The following is a 9,894-nucleotide window of genomic DNA, read 5'->3' on the forward strand; positions in this document are numbered from 1 at the left end:
AATAACAACGGTAATGATGAACAACCAGGGCCATACAAAGCGGGGGGGGTTCGGGGATGGCCTCTAGGAGCAGTGGATTCATACTGTAGGCACGGAACCACAGACATAAACCTGGGTGGGGGGCGGGGGGGGAGAGGAAGGAGCTTAGGTCTACTTTTCCTTTCCTAGAACACTCCCCCTGCACTGCTGTTGCTGTTGCTGTAGCTGTTGCTGTTGTTGCCATTCTAGGAGGGTGTTCACCACCTGTGAAGCGACTCCCCTGCAGGTGGGGATCCGGGGGCTCAAACCCGGATCCTTCCTCCCATCCTTGAGCTTTGCATCAAGTGCGCTTAACGTGCTGCGCTATTGCCAGACTCCCACTAATGTTATGTTTTAATTTTTACCAGAGCACTGCTCAGCTCTTGTTTTCTTTACTTTTCTCTTTCTTCTTTTTTTTTTCTTCTTTTTTTGCCTGTTTGATTGTATTATGGCTGGCACTCAGTGCCTGCTTGCACTACAAATCCACTGCTCCTGGAAGTTGTTTTTCCCATTTTTTTGCCCTTGTTGTTACAGTTGTTGTTGTTAATGTTATTCTTGTCAATGCTGTCTCAGCTCTTGTTGTTTTATGGAAAAAACAAGACCTTGATGGGGGGGGGGAAGGAAAGGGGGGACAGGGGTGGGGGTTTGGAATATACAAAAGAAGTTGTATAACCTTTGGTTATACAAAAGACCTTCACTTTTTCCCCTGAGGCCTCAAAGTGCCAGCCAGATTCATTCCACAATAGGCCACAAACCAGAGATGAGTAGTGCTCTGGTTGGTCTCTGTGTGTAGATTTCTCTCTCTCTCTCTCTCTGTCAAATTCTCTCTGTCACCAGATGGTGGTTGGGGGGGGATATGATGTCAAGTGATTGAACCTGAGACTTTTGAAACCTCAGGCATGAGAGTCTCTTTCTATAACCATTATGCTATTTACCCCCACCACGGCCATGTAGATTTCTCCTTTTTCGGTGGTGCCACACCCAGTTAAGCACTCATGTTACAAAGCTGGAGGACTGGGCTTCAAGACCCTGGTCCACACCTGCGGGGGGAAATCTTTACAAGTGGTGCAGACATGCTGCAGGTGTCTCTCTCTGTGTCTCAAACTCTCTATCCCTCCCTTCCCTCTCAATTCCTGTCTATTTATTCCAATAAATAATCAAGAAAATAGAAAGTCAAAAAAGAAAAAGGAAAAGGAAATATTCCACTACTTCCAATGGGCTACTCAGGACAATGCTTTCCTTGTTAAGATCCTCACAGCATTCCATATGCAGAAAGGCAAAGACGCCATGTATTTTTTAACCCAGTTTTTATATTTATTTACTTATTTAGGTGCTTATTCATTTTTGTCATTGATGAATTGTTTTACATTTGACATTGACTACGGATCTGACACCAGCGGTCTCCAGTACCCCTAGATGGTACTCTGCCTCTACAAAACCGATCCATTGACCTGTCCATCCATCCATCCATCCACCCATACATCTATCCCTCCATCCATCCATCCATCCATCCACCAGTCAACCAAGCTAAGTACAAAAGGAGATCTCTCCTTGAATGGTGAGGAGAAACAACGATGCATAGGTAGGTTGCAAAGGCCCAGTTTGGCTGAATAGGGCAGAGGGGCTGAACCACTGAATGTGTTGGGGCGTGTGGGTTTGGGTGGGGTGAGCCGGAGACCCTGTGAGCTGGGTCACATTAGGGGCAGGCAGGGGGTGGAAGGGGTTGCGAACAGCTGTCACTGGAGAACCATCACAAGTGCTGGAGCTGGTGAACAGGGCACCTGGGAGAGAGGACAGACAAAGGAGAGAAGCAAAGTGCGGAGGAGAGGAGAGGGGAGAGGATGGTGAGTAAAAGGAGAGGACAGGAGAGGACAGGATTGGAGGGGACCTGAGAAACCTACCTGGACAAAGGCAGCATACAGACATCCAGGAAGGCAGGCAGGCATGCAGGCAGCTGTGGCCTGGGCTCCCTGGATCCCGGGCGCACCTCCACCTGTCTTCTCTTGGCTGCCAGCTCTGAGGTCCCTCGTCGGTCAGCACTGTCTTCCCATCCTTCCGTCCCTCTGTGCCAGGGCCCAGGCATCTGGGCGCTGTTGCCTGACCTAGAGTCAGGGCAGTTAGGCTGCCCAGTGCCAGTGTGGCCATCACAGATTGCCAGGGGCTAGGACATCACAGAGGGCTCCTGTGGTTGCTAGGCCACAGGGACCCCGCCCATGCAGTTGACCAGCAGCCATGACCCCCACGCTGAACTTGACCAGAGGGGTGGTGGTCAGCCACCAGAGCCAGAGCCCCAGGCCAAAGCAGGTGCTGGTCGGCCTGGCCAAGGGGCTATGGGCAGATTGGTGTGTGTCTGGGCATGGGGCTGGCATCTGACAGTCCAGGGCGGGGGACCAAGGTCCGCCAGGCCGCTGTCCCACCATGTGCACTGACACACAGTCTTGCTGACTGACTGACAGTCCCCGCCCCAGAGACACCCACACCAAGTCCCTGGGTGCCCTGAGCTGCCCCTTAGGATTGGTGGGTGCCTGCCTGGACACATGCCTCCGTAATGGAGGCCTCTATTAATCCCGTTGCCTACTGACAGCTGCCCTCCTGCCCCTCCTCCTCCTCCTCCGCCTCCTCCTCCTCCTCTTATTCCTGCTCTTCCTCCTCCACCTCTTCCTCCTCCTCCTCCTCCAACCCCTCCTCCTCTTCCTCATCCTCAGAGGGACTCACTCAGGGCCCTTGGCCTAGTCAAGCCAGGGCTGCTGCTCTGGCTGCTGCAGCTTCTATCCAGTGGGTGGGTGCAGGAATCTGATCCTGTCAGTCCCTGATTCCTGGGACCTTCCATGCCTCCAGGTACCCCCACTCTCTAGTCCAGACCCCTCCTAAAGGATGCCCCCTTTCCCCTTGCCCTCTGTCCCCCAGCTCCCAAACTAACATCTACTGTGTGCCTCCCTGCACTACTTTACTGCCACCCTGCTTCTGCCCTTCAGCCCTGAGGGCCCAGGGCCAGCCCAGCTGCCATCTCACCATCCAGCATGGGTACCTGCCCTAACCCCCTGCCACCACAGCCACACACACAGCCCTGCACACACTCACGGGCTCCCCTGCCTGCAGCCTGCCTCTAAAACAGGCTCCTTCTGCCCCCTAGCCCCCTTACAGCCTCTGCCACGGCCCCCCACAGACACCCGGGCATGAGCAGTGCAGACATGCAAACAGCTCCCCTAGCCCCCACTCCATTTGCTCCAAGGTTGTCAAGAGTCTTGTTTTCATGCTGTAGGGGAGGGAGTTGAGATAGTCCAATGTACTGGGGAGCAAGAAATGCAAACAGTCCATCTACAATGTAACATTTGGGTCTCAGGCCGCCCAATCCCTAGTGCGCTGTGCAGACCTTTGACTGGCAAAAACACCCCATCTGAGCGTGAGATCTGGCTGGGCTAGTGGCTCTTTCTGTGGACTAAGAGACAGACAGACAGAGTTTTCAGTTTCAAAACCTATACTTCCCAGAAGATGGTAATTCACTTCGGTAAAAAAAAAAAAAAAAAAAAGGCTTTTTATTTTTTTCCCCTGCCTGGGTAACCTGTCTGCTGCCTGTTTCAAAGTGAAAAAAGGGAAATATCTTTTTTGGAGGGAAAAGGACCAAAATGCAGGCAGGTGGACTCCGTGGAGGGGGGATGGGGAGTTACTCCTGCCCTGGCACTAGAGCCTCAGCTGCTGTTCCAGGTGCTCTCTGATACCAGAGATCTCCGTGTGTCGTGTCATGACACGGTCTTCAGTACTGACCCTCAGGATAATGAGGATTCAAAACGAGGCAGGTGATACTGCCTTCAAAAGTAAATCCAGGGAGGTTTGGAGGTATGTCAGAGGGTTAAGGGCTTGTGGTGCTCATGAAAAGAGGGGACAGGTGGAAGGATCTGGGGTCTGGCCCCCAGACCGCCACCTGCAGGGGAGTCGCTTTACAGGGGGTGAAGCAGGTATTTAGGAGCTCTAACTTTCTCTCCCACCCTGTATTTCCTCTGCTCTCTCCTTTTATGTCTGTCAGATGCAAGTTCAGTAACAACAACAACAACAATAACCACCACAGTGACCAAGAAACAAGGGTAGCGAAAGGGGAACAAATGGAGTGCAGGAGCTGTGGATTATTCGTGGTGCAGGCACTCAGCTGTGGCAATAACCCCTTGAGGCAATCAATCCATACATGAAGAAATAATACAGGTAACAGAGACATATATGTCCCTGTGTATTTCCATCCATCCATCCATTCATCCATCCATCCATACATCCACCAGTCAACCAAGCTAAGTACAAAAGGATATCTCTCCTTGAATGGTAAAGACAATCAACGATGCACAGGTAGGTTGCAAAGGGGCCAATTTGGCTGAATATCGCAGAGGGGCTGAACCTGGGAATGTGTTCGCGGTGTGTGGGTGTGGGTGGGGTGAGCCGGAGTCGCTGTGAGCTCGGACACGTTAGGGGCAGGCAGGGGGTGGAAGGGGTTGCGAAAAGCTGTCACTGGAGAACCATCACAGGTGCTGGAGCGGGTGAGCAGGGCTCCTGGAAGAGAGGACAAAGGAGAGAAGCAAAGTGCGGAGGAGAGGAGAGGGGAGAGGATGTTGAGGACAGGAGAGGACAGGAGTGGAGGGGACCTGAGAAACCTACCTGGAAAAAGGCAGCATACAGACATCCAGGAAGGCAGGCAGGCATGCAGGCAGCTGTGGCCTGGGCTCCCTGGATCCCGGGCGCACCTCCACGTGTCTTCTCTTGGCTGCCAGCCCTGAGGTCCCTCGTCGGTCAGCACTGTCTTCCCATCCTTCCGTCCCTCTGTGCCAGGGCCCAGGCGTCTGGGCGCTGTTGCCTGACCTAGTGGCAGGGAAATTGGGCTGCCCAGTGCCAGTGTGGCCAGCACAGATTGCCAGGGACTAGGACGTCACAGAGGGCTCCTGTGGTTGCTAGGCCACGGTGACCCCGCACATCCAGTTGACCAGCAGCCATGACCCCCACCCTGAACTTGACCTGAGGGGTGGTGGACAGCCACCAGAGCCAGAGCCCCAGGCCAAAGCAGGTGCTGGTCGGCTGGGCCAATGGGCTATGGGCATATTGGTGTGTGTCTGGGCATGGGGCTGGCATCTGACAGCCCAGGGCTGGGGACCAAGTTCCGCCAGGCCCCTGTCCCACCATGTGCACTGAAACACAGTCTTGATGACTGATAATCTCCGCCCCAGAGATACCCACACCAGGTCCCTGGGTGCCCTAAGCTGCCCCTGAGTGTTGGTGGGTGCCTGCCTGGACACATGCCTCCATAATGGAGGGCTCTATTTATCCCTTTGCCTACTGACAGCTGTCCTCCTGCCCCTCCTCCTCCTCCTCTTCTTCTTCCTCCTCTTCCTCCTCTTCCTTCTCCTCCTACTTCTCCTCCTCCTCCACCCCTCCTCATCTTCCTCATCCTCAGAGGGACTCACTCAGGGCCCTTGACCTAGGCAAGCCAGGGCTGCTGCTCTGGCTGCTGCAGCTTCTGTCCATTGGGTGAGTGCAGGAATCTGATCCTGTCAGTCCCTGATTCCTGGGACCTTCCATGCCTCCAGCTCCCCCCACTCTCTAGTCCAGACTCCTCCTCAAGGATGCCCCTTTCCCCTTGCCCTCTGTCCCCCAGCTCCCCAACTAACATCTGTGTGCCTCCCTGCGCTACTTTACTGCCACCCTGCTTCTGCACTTCAGCCCTGAGGGCCCAGGGCCAGCCCAGCTGCCATGTCACCATCCAGCAGGGGGACCTGCCCTAACCCCCTGCCACCACCCCCACACACACTGCCCTGCACACACTCCTGGGCTCCCCTGCCTGCAGCCTGCCTCTCAAACAGTCTCCTTCTGCCCCCTAGCCCCCTTACATCCTCTGCCACGGCCCCCCACAGACTCCTGGGCATGAGCAGCGCAGACATGCAAACAGCTCCCCTCACCGCTACTCCATTTGCTCCAAGGTTGTCAAGAGTCTATTTTTCATGCTGTAGGGGAGGGAGTTGAGACAGTCCAATGTCCTTTGGAGGAAGAAATGCAAACAGTCCATCTACAATGTAACATTTGGGTCTCAGGCCACCCAATCCATAGTGCGCTGTGCAGACCTTTGACTGGCAAAAACTCCCATACAAAGCTCTCACTATTTGCAGATGATATGATAGTATACATAGAAAGACCTAAAGGATCCAGTAGAAAATTACTGGAAGTTGTTAGGCAATATAGCAAGGTATCAGGCTACAAAATCAATGTACAAAAATCAGTGGCATTTCTTTATGCAAACACTAAATCTGAAGAAGAAGACATCCAGAAATCACTCCCATTTACTGTTTCAGCAAAATCAATCAAATACCTAGGAATAAAGTTTACCAAAGAATCAAAGACTTGTATACTGAAAACTATGAGTCGCTACTCAAGGAGATAGAAACTGATACCAAGAAATGGAAAGATATCCCATGCTCATGGATTGGAAGAATAAATATCATCAAAATGAATATTCTCCCCAGAGCCATATACAAATTTAATGCAATACCCATCAAAGTTCCACCAGTCTTCTTTAAGAGAATAGAACAAACACTACAATCATTTATCTGGAACCTGAAAACACCTAGAATTGCCAAAACCATCTTAAGGAAAAGAAACAGAAATGGAGGCATCACACTCCCAGACCTTAAACTATATTATAAAGCCATCATCATCAAAACAGCATGGTACTGGAACAAAAATAGGCATACAGACCAGTGGAACAGAATTGAAAGCCCAGAAGTAAATCCCAACACCTATGGGCATCTTATCTTTGATAAGGGGGCCCAAAGGATTAAATGGAAACAGGAGGCTCTCTTTAATAAATGGTGCTGGGAAAACTGGGTTGAAACATGCAGAAGAATGAAATTGAACCACTTTATCTCACCAGAAACAAAAATCAACTCCAAATGGATCAAAGACCTAGATTTCAGACCAGAAACAATCAAATACTTAGAGGAAAACATTGGTAAAACACTTTCCCACATACACCTCAAGGACATCTTTGATGAATCAAACCCAATTGCAATGAAGAACAAAGCAGAAACAAACCAATGGGACTACATCAAACTGAAAAGCTTCTGCACATCCAAAGAAACTATTAAACAAACAGAGAGACTCCTCACAGAATGTGAAAAGATCTTCTCATGCCAGACATCAGACAAGAAACTAATCACCAAAATATATAAAGAGCTCAGCAAACTTAGCCGCAAAAAAGCAAATGACCCCATCCAAAAATGGGCAGAGGAAATGAACAAAACATTCACCTCAGAGGAGATCCAAAAGGCTAACAAACATATGAAAAACTGCTCTAGGTCACTGATTATCAGAGAAATGCAAATCAAGACAACACTAAGATACCACCTCACTCCTGTAAGAATGGCATACATCAAAAAGGACAGCAGCAACAAATGCTGGAGAGGATGTGGGGACAGAGGAACCCTTTTACATTGCTGGTGGGAATGTAAATTGGTACAGCCTCTGTGGAGAGCAGTCTGGAAAACTCTCAGAAGGCTAGACATGGACCTTCCATATGACCCAATAATTCCTCTCCTGGGGTTATACCCCAAGGACTCCATAACACCCAACCAAAAAGAGGTGTGTATTCCTATGTTCATAGCAGCACAATTCATAATAGCTAAAACCTGGAAGCAACCCAGGTGTCCAACACCAGATGAGTGGCTGAGAAAGCTGTGGTATATATACACAATGGAATACTATGCAGCTATCAAGAACAATGAACCCACCTTCTCTGACCCATCTTGGACAGAGCTAGAAGGAATTATGTTAAGTGAACTAAGTCAGAAAGATAAAGATGAGTATGGGATGATCCCATTCATCAACAGAAGCTGACTAAGAAGATCTGAAAGGGAAACTAAAAGCAGGACCTGATCAAATTGTAAGTAGGGCACCAAAGTATAAACCCAGTGGTGAGGGGTAGGAATGTAGCTTCCTGGGCCAGTGGGGGGTGGGAGAGGGCGGGAGGGATGGGTCACAGTCCTTTGGTGATGGGAATGGTGTTTATGTACACTCCTAGCAAAATGTAGACATATAAATCAGTAGCTAATTAATATGAGAGGGGGAAATCAATTGTATGTCTCAAAGTTTCTCAAAAGACAAACTGAATCTTTTTAATATATAGGCTATGTATTTGATATGCGGACTCTCTCAAAAGCCTAGACCAAGTAGATTAGAAGCTTCCAATAGCACAGCTATATACAAGATACTGGATACTGTACAGCAAACCATAACAAAGGGACTTTTCAAAGTTAACCCAATTAACAAATAATGTGATGATAATATTAAGTATTGATTGTCTTTTTGAACCCTAAGACAGCAGGAACCTCACATCTTCACTATAGAGCCCCTACTGCCCCCAGTCCTAGAAGCCTTGGATAGGGCCCACTTTCCCGTATGCATCTCCCAATCCAAACCAAATAACATTGCATCTGCCGATCACAACCTAACCAGAGCAACGATTGCTACCTCAACATGCTTCACCTCAGAATGTATCCAGAGACTTAACGTGTGGAATGACAACCCTTCAGCTTCATTAATCGGGTGAGACCTTTCCTTTAATAGTACACTCTAATTTCATCTCAGGTGGCTCACTTTCCAACAAAGTCCCATAACCTAGATATACACCATTTTCTGTGAGAGAGAGCTTATGTGAACACGTATCCATAAACTACTGCAAAATATATACCTGAAAGCAGGACTACACTAGAGTTTGCAGTGAGTACCTCCCTAACACTTCCTCTCCACTATTCCAAGCTTGGGATCCATGATTGCTCAACAAATTGTTTGGCTTCATATGTTGACTCTCTTTTCAATCACCAGGTTCCAGATGCCACCAGGATGCTGGCTAGGCTTCCCTGGATTGAATACCCCACCAATGTGTCCTGGAGCTCAGCTTCCCCAGAGTCACACCCTACTAGGGAAAGAGAGAGGCAGACTGGGGGTATGGACCGACCAGTCAACGCCCATGTTCAGCGGGGAAGCAATTACAGAAGCCAGACCTTCTACCTTCTGCAACCCTCAACGACCCTGGATCCATGCTCCCAGAGGGATAGAGAATGGGAAAGCTACCATGGGAGGGGGTGGGTTATGGGGATTGGGTGTTGGGAATTGTGTGGAGTTGTACCCCTCCTACCTTATGCTTTTGTTCACTAATCCTTTCTTAAATAAAAAATTAAAAAAAAAGAAATACAGGGAAAGTGGGAAAAATTACCCCCTTAGCCACTATTAAATGTAACTGTTGACTGTAAACCATTCATCCCCCAAGAAAGAGCAGAATAAATATTTTTGAGGTTAAAAACATTGTAGGTTGAATAGGGAACATTCTTTAGAGTCTTGCAATTCTAATCCATTGTGCATTGGATGTCACTTTCAAAAACAGTGCAGTAGTAGTTGTAGTAGTGTGCAGTATCTGTAAAAGGAAATGTATCGTGTGTCCAAAGTTCCCTTCAATTATAAGAGAAAATCTATCAGGCAGAAGAAATGACCCCTCATGTGATATCGGACTAAATATATAAATAAATATGCAAATATATGGGGATGATCTAGGAGGATTAGAAAAAAATTAAAAATAATAAAAACCACAGGTAGACCATAGGTCGACAATTCTAAAAATGACAGATATATATGTGTATTTATACATGTATATGGATGTATATCTTTATTATAAAGTCTGAGAGATACTGCCATGGATATGAGGAGACAGAATATGGCTAGTGTCAGAGAGACTTACGAAGCTGAGGCTCCAGTAGCCGAGGTGAAATCACCAACAAAACAATCCAGAGCTCAACAGTACTCTGGCAACTCTCTTTGTATATCTGGGCCTGTCAGTAAAATATGGATATAAGT

This window comes from Erinaceus europaeus, chromosome 13 (genome assembly GCF_950295315.1).
Source record: "Erinaceus europaeus chromosome 13, mEriEur2.1, whole genome shotgun sequence".
Lineage (NCBI taxonomy): Eukaryota > Metazoa > Chordata > Mammalia > Eulipotyphla > Erinaceidae > Erinaceus > Erinaceus europaeus.